The sequence below is a fragment of the Stegodyphus dumicola genome, chromosome 3, assembly GCF_044657685.1.
Source record: "Stegodyphus dumicola isolate Sdum_Otavi_A_Nest chromosome 3, ASM4465768v1".
Classification (NCBI taxonomy): domain Eukaryota; kingdom Metazoa; phylum Arthropoda; class Arachnida; order Araneae; family Eresidae; genus Stegodyphus; species Stegodyphus dumicola.
In genome coordinates this window covers 259,441,838-259,449,565 of record NC_140770.1, presented here as the reverse complement: position 1 = coordinate 259,449,565, position 7,728 = coordinate 259,441,838, and the positions used below count along the sequence as shown (strand labels likewise).

The window sequence follows — 7,728 nt, the reverse complement described above, 5'->3', positions numbered from 1 at the left end:
ATGTGATGCACGAGGAGTCAGTATGTTTTTAAAAAAAATTCGATTCTATAAAATCCTTCTGGCAGGGAGTTGTAAGTTGAAAGAAGAATCGGTAGGAAAGTACATCGAAATTAAAATAACTGTTATAAAATTAAAATATACCGTACGAGTTGCATGTTTCTACAGTTCATTCTTTCCTTTCTCGTGTCAGTTTGTTTTCGAGTGACGATACACTTAACTGAATACCCCTAAATAACGCTACACTGCGAGGTTGATGTTTATTGTTAATAGTAATAGTAGCATGAATATTATACTAACATACATTAATTTGAAGTTTGTACTTGGTATGTTTAACAGAATTCGCCAAGGTGTGGTTTTGTAATTGAAAGACTAACACGCAATCTATCGTAAAAGGTCACTATTCTCTCTCCCCTATTAACATCCACAACTTCATTGCAGATACATTAACTAACCCCCAATTGTCCCTTAAAATGTATATTAAGAGTCGAAAATGTTGTGTCACAGCTTGTGACCTTTAAGATAGAGGTTTGGGCAACATTGTGTCAATGCTGCAACGACAGTAGTTTTGTTTCATATGTCATATAGTATTAATTCTAAAAATTAGAATATTTTCTGTCTTATCCCAACAGAGCCTCTGTTGATAAGATGGTAAACAGCCAATATAATCACGATGACTTAACGTCAGCAAACCAAACATTTTTACCCCAGCTGGCTTGCTGGTTAAATCTTTCGGAGATCGCAGGAAGCATATATATGTTCCAAAATGCTTTCTGAAACTGTGTTTTTAGATGATCCATTGGAAAGCCATATTATTCTTGTGTAATTGTCTGATTTTATTCCGTAACAAGACTGTAAAATATATGTTAGAGCAAAATTGTATGAAGATATGAAATTACACAGAAAATCTTAATTTCACTTGTAAAAACAAAAGGCTTTTTCAAACATAAATTAAATAAATAAGTAGAAACTCTTCAAGAATCACAGTCTGGAATGAAGGAGGCTTCTGTTGAAAAGTCGCTGAAGAAAAGCTGTCTATTTTCATCTATAATGTAAAGATAAAACCTGCAAAAAATATGTTTCCTGTACGGATTCAAAATTATGGAATAGCTAATCTAGCCTGTCATTCTGCAAAATTCCATTATTGCGGCCTGATTGATCCAACATGGTTGACCTACGTCCATGGTCTAACGGAAAATTACATCTATTTTCTTCCTCTTTTCTGCATGTCTTCGTTGTGTAACTGTAGCACATTCCGCGCGTATTCGAGAGGTCCAGGTTCGAGTCCCAGAAAAGGAATTACTCATTTTCCATGTCTTCTGCTTCCGAATAACCTAAGGTCTCTACAGTTGTTATGACATTACAAAGCCGTACGGGATACAAGTAGTGTTCAGTAGCTTCAGATGATTTCACTTCAGCATGAAAGTACACTAATTATGTGATATGGTAGTTTTAAATATGCTAGGTTTGAACTAAATAATAATCGCCTATCTGATAGTAGTTGCGCATTTTTATATTAATTCGCTATATATTTTATTTGTGAAGCAATTAGAATACAAATAAAAACCAGTTTGTATAAAACTTTATAAATAAAAAGATAAATGCGTCATGCATCTATGATTTTTTTAATGATCTAACCAACATTTTTCGTAACACATAAAACTTAACAGACAGTTTACACATGTCGATGTTTTTACAGTCCATTTTTATCTCATGTGCAGGCTATGTTAGCATAAGAGGCTCGAATAACAATTTTTTAAAAAGATCTAAGTTTAAGAAGCTGCAGGATAAATTATATATAATCAAAATTTTTTTCCTTTATAAAGAAATAACTTTATTCTCGTGCCTTTCAATACTTACACAAGAAACATATTCAAAATCAATGGGGGAACTCTAAATGTGCGGCGAGCCGAAAGTCTAATGAGGTTGATGGTAGGCGAAGAGAAGTGGAAGACCCTCGGACACATGCCCAGGGGTGCTTGTCACCAAAATTAGGGGGGGACTGAGCGATATCGTACTGCCACATGTATACTGCTCAAGGCTTTTGCCAATGACAGGTGTAGTCTTGCACTCCTTGCAACGATGAATTGCGTGGCCTTCTTCTGAAGTTACTGTCAGACAAGCGAGATAAGTCGCAACACAACATAATCAGTCACGTATGTATTACCAATAGTAATTTAAATTAATACATGATATACTATTAGTAATAATCTACATATAAAAGTCTCATACACACTCCTTACTTCAGAAGTTATTTTACTAGTACTTTTAATATTTCAAAATGTGTACCTTTTCACATATTTCCCGAGAAAAGAAAGAGAAAATATTAAAGCTGTCAAAAAGCATTTGGTTTTATATATTTCAACAATAGCTTCACACAAGTTATTAATAACACACTTTATACTAGCATTCATAACAGAGAAACCTAAACGAATATTTGTGTATGAGTTAACACCGGTAACAAGGGCTAGATACAAGGACTAGATCAAGCAGTGCATGAAATTGCTACCTTGAGTTGAATTACTATATTGTATTTTAATAAAATCTGCAATTACAGATGACGTTTCGATTTCAGTATGCAGCTAATTATCATTCCGACTCAAAATGGCAAATCCTCTTAAACAGATAGTTATCCCCCGAATATTAATTTATTGTGAAATGTTATCCATCTTTACGCAGTTAATCGGAATTGATTTCATTCCGTAGCTGCATTAACCACAGGTGGCTTGATGGAAATGCTTAATATAATTTACGTGTTTCTTCACCGTTTTAAAATGGGAACTGATTTAAATCCATAAATTAAGTGCGTTCAAAGAGATATGGTTCGCTAAATAATGCATTTAAGTAAATGAAATATGCGGGTAGATTAATTCGGCAATAGTACTTAAAGATGGCATTACATGTTGAAAGTATTCCTCTATTTACATTAAGGATAAAATAAATAGCTACATTTTAATTAGTCACATTCATTTATCACAAACGGCTAGAAAATAGTAGGCAACCCCCATAATAAATGAATAATAAACATGTGGTAATAATTTTAGTAAAGTAAGTACTTTAAAGTTGGAGACAAAATTTCTGCGTCATATAGTTAAAAAATCTGACCTTGTGTTAACTAGGACTGGGTTTCTCGAATAGGCATAGTCATGGGCCGGAAAGGCATTACAACAGTGCAATGGAACATATTCTCTGAGAGGGCTTTGCGAGGCACAAATGGTATGAGCCAAACTCCGTTGCTACGTCACAGAAACTAGTATTTAAAGTCGGTCACGGACACTAACAACCACTTACCCAACAGCAATTAACCAACAGGACATCTAAAAGACACTCGCATTTAGCCGACAGGATAGGTGACGGAGGAGGGAGGAACCTAGCGTCTACCAGAGTTAAGCAGGTGTATGCCCCTCGTTCTCCGGTATTCACCGTTCATTAAAGAATTTATGTAAGTTACAATGCCACACAAAGATGGCGATAAAATACTGGCGATAAAAGATGGAGATAAAATACTGGCGATAAAGGACACTTAGCAGAAAGACATTTAGCCGACAGGACACTTACTTACATACCACCAGCTAAGTTGCTGTATCGCCTGTTATATGACTATCAGCATTTGCGCTTAATTGGTGGAGCATTCTATTGTCGCTAAGTATAGCCAAAAATCTCTATAGAGTAATAAAATTTGTAGCGTAATTTATAAAGTTACTTCGGAAGATGGGTATTTGTGACCTGTGTTTATTAAAGAGACCCTGTCATGACTTTGAATATGCTGACCTTTTTTTAACAATGTTTTATGGATTAGTAATGGTTTATGCATTCTGATTCTGAGTTTACAGAGAATGTTTACTCTAGAAGTCAATGGTAACTTGAATATAAGAGGTTTTTCTGATGCATTATACTGAACAATATCAACTGCGTATATTATTGTACATCATGTACTGTTTGTTCACATATTTGCAAGCTGACAGGGACCTTTAGACGACAAGGACATTTAGTCGACAGCACACTCAGCTGATACGAACATTTAGCTAACAAGACAGGTGACATGCGGCGGAGGCACTTCGTATCTAGCAGAGGTAAGCACATATATACCCCTCGTCCTCCACTATCCAGGGTTTATTGAAGAATTTACACGGCCATATAATGGATAGATATTGATATAATAGAATCGACAGGACACTTAGCCGAAAGACATTTAGCCGACAGGGATATTTAACCGACATGACATTTAACAGATAAGGACATTTAGCCCACAGGCCATAAAATGGATAGATGTTACACGGCCATACAATGGATATATGTTGATGCAATAGAATCGAGAGGACACTTAGCCGAAAGACATTTAGCCGACAGAGATATTTAACCGACATGACATTTAACAGATAAGGACATTTAGCCCACAGAACATTCAGCCACCAAGGTCATTTTGCCGACAGGCTATTTAACCGACACGGACACTTAGCAGAAATCTCGATTAGCTGACAGCGCATATAATACAGACAAAAACACGCGACAATATTTTAGCAAAATATATTTATATTTATCTGGAAAGAAAGGTGTTTCCAGAATACCTAACAAGAAATGTTTATGAACAATTACCATATTTTTTACCCATATTTAATATTAAAGAAACTAGGGATTTTAGAATTGGACACAAAAGCACCCTTATTTTGGCGCAAATTTTGAAATCACTTTTACGAGTAATTAGACATAGGTCTATATTTCAGAAGCGTGAAAGAAAATTTCAATAGTCGGAATAATGAATTGGTTTTATGCGGAAAGAATGAGTGGAGTAAAGCGAAAACAAATGTAACGTAAATGGGGTTTCTTTGAACACCTTCACATTAACAATATCTTTTGTTCTTTAGCAAATGACGTAATTTTTCAGCGTTTTTTCATGACAGATCATGTTATATATATATTTATATATATTTTTTGCTTTGCTCCAATCATTTCTTTAAATATAAAACTCTTTTGCTTTTGCGACTGCTCAAGTTTTCTGTCCACTTCTGAAATATATTGACCGACGCCACCAACCGCCGAGCGGTAAAGTCACTCAACATGGTTTGTTTGGTGAGGTTTATAAGGTGTTTCTCCCGCCTTCTTAACATGCCTTCGTGGTGTAGTGGTCAGCACGCTCGGCTCGTATTCGAGAGTTCCGTGGTTCGAGTCCCGGCGAGGGCATTGCTCATTTTTCATCTCTCCTGCTTGAAATTACCTAGTGTCTACAAGTTCAAACTGACTGTGAGTCCACAAACAAACAAAAGAGTATTACCTGAGTGTTATTTCGCCTCACTGCCTGTGAGTTCCAAATTAAATTCATGCAAAAGTAAATAAATCTCTTTGACGTTTTAGCAAATGTTCGGGAAATACAATTCAACTCGTGTTTCTACTAAAGGGTACATCACACCTAGGATACAGTCAAATCTAAATCAAAATTCTCTTACCAACCTAGACTAAAATCCAGTAATATTCTTAAAATGAGCAGCAGCTTTCTGATACAAAGCAAGAACAGTGGTCAGAAGAACAGCCAAACGTCCCTCTGTACTACAAACATTATGGTTCTTTCTCTAAACCAGTGCTTCTTAAAATTTTTTTCAGTCACGATCCCTTTATATCATTGAGATTTTTTTCGAGACCCCAGGACCCCATAATACGAAATGTCAAGGCGCGGTGAGATGGCTTCCCTGCAAAGCAGTTTTAGGGTTGCCATAAAATGGCAAGAGAAGGCACAGTTGCCATATTTGGCGACACCTCACCCATTTGGTGACAATTGGCGACAAAATTGGCGATATACCACGGACGGTTGGAGAACCTTCTGGAACGAATTCTTACCGGTTTAGTCCAGAATGTTCCCGAACACAAGCCGAAAACCATATAAACCGTGCTGGTCTGCAGTCAGCAAGTGTGCTTCATCGAGAGGAAGTGTGCGTCTATCATCGAGGAAGTGTGTCTCTCATCGTCGAGAGAGCGTGTTGAGCTCCGAGAAAGACTGAACCGAGAGTCAGGAGCTGTGCTCTGTGTGTCGTCGAGTGCATCGCGAGTTGTTGCGTGGAGAGTCTCGAGAGTATGTGGAGTTCCGAGAACGACCAAACAGAGTCGGGAGCTGTACTCAGGAAAGCAGAGTCAGGTGCTTTGCAGGAAGCTTGTCTCCACCGTTATTGCCTGACAGTGTGAAGGCTGTGTCGCTGATTGTTCCAGCGTGATTATAGTAGTTCATAGACGACTGCAAAACGTGTTTTGGAGCTGTCCTAACAATACTGACTAATAAAGTGTGTTTCGATACTTCATCAAGTGTCGTCGTTATTCACTCCAAATCTACGAACCCCGTACGAACGTGAAGGAAGAAAATAACGCAACAACTGGTGTCAGAAGAAAAGAAAGAGAAATTACGTAACAATACTTACGAAAATTTTGTCAGACCCCATAAGCATTGCGCAAATCCGACACACGCGTGAGTGAAACTATGAGTTTCTTCACTTGTACTGTAATATACTATTGCAGTTTTAAGTCATTAATTTCTAACTATAAGATATAGAACAATGTGAAAATTTTAAATAAGTAACAGACGAAATGACAGCGTCATGTGAAAAGCAAGTAAAATGACGTATATATTAAAAAAAGAATGTGTCGAAACCTTTTCGTTTTTCCTTTGTCTGTACTGCCTCATCTTTATCTTTTTTCAGATAGTGTAAAATATTTGGCTGTTGTAAAATTATTATAATAAGTTAAAGAAATATCAAACCTGTTAAAATTTTTGGCGACGCTCTGCTGCAGGTTCCGCCACCCCCATGGTGTTGCGACCCACTGTTTAAGAAACTCTGCTCTAAACTTATATTAATCCGCTTACCAATCTAAGTGTTTAAAACTTTTGATTGAGCAGGTACATGATGAAACAAGGCACTTATTTCGTTATTTATTTACTTTTTAGGTTATAAGAGAACAAAAATAGAACATTTAAAATTTTATGGCTGAATTCATCTTCTGTTTATAAACCATAGCTTTTTTAAGTTGAAATAAATAAATAAATAAATAAATAAATAATCATAATAATAAAATAAATAAATAAAGTAAAATAAAATAAAAAGCATTTCATAGAGTTTTATTAATCCTACTCTGGCAGCCTTCCTCTATTCATTTGTGCATTTTAAAGCTATTAAAAATAATAACGACTTAAATCGCGAAGACAAAATTTAGAAAGCTAACGTAAAAAACAATACCAATTAATTAATTTTAATAAATTAAATATACCAAACTGACTGTGCATCAAACATCAGCAAATTAATTGAATTGTTGCCTTTGTGTTTCTTTTTGACAGAGAAAATCCATTACACTTTAAATTAAAAGCATTCACTGAGATGAATTATAATTGGGTCTGACGGAACGAAATTAACATATCGTAAAATTTGACAAATCGAAATGACAAATGTATACGTTAAACGCTAAAAATGTTTTAAGGGGAAGTGGAAAGAACCTCGAAGCTAATGAATATCATTAAAAGAAGAATTACAAATAAGTGCGTTCTGAAATTTAAAAAAAAAATTAAATTAGAGATATGCATAATTCGATGACAAGATGACAGATTGCAAAAGGAAAGATTCATTGAAATTATGTGTTTAATTAAATTATAAAAGTATTTAGAATCTTAATATTACATTGTTAAATCTCAGGCTTGCTTAGACTGAATTGGGTACCTTAAATGCTGATTATGTTATTTGTGGCGAGTTATCGACT

General features: G+C 35.5%; 1 non-coding gene across 1 annotated transcript; it reads left to right on the top strand.

The window, feature by feature from the left end:
* The first annotated feature begins 5,105 nt into the window (after positions 1 to 5,105).
* TRNAT-CGU (transfer RNA threonine (anticodon CGU)) lies at positions 5,106 to 5,178 on the top strand. Its single transcript has one exon. It is a non-coding gene; the product is annotated as a tRNA-Thr (tRNA).
* Positions 5,179 to 7,728: the final 2,550 nt, after the last annotated feature.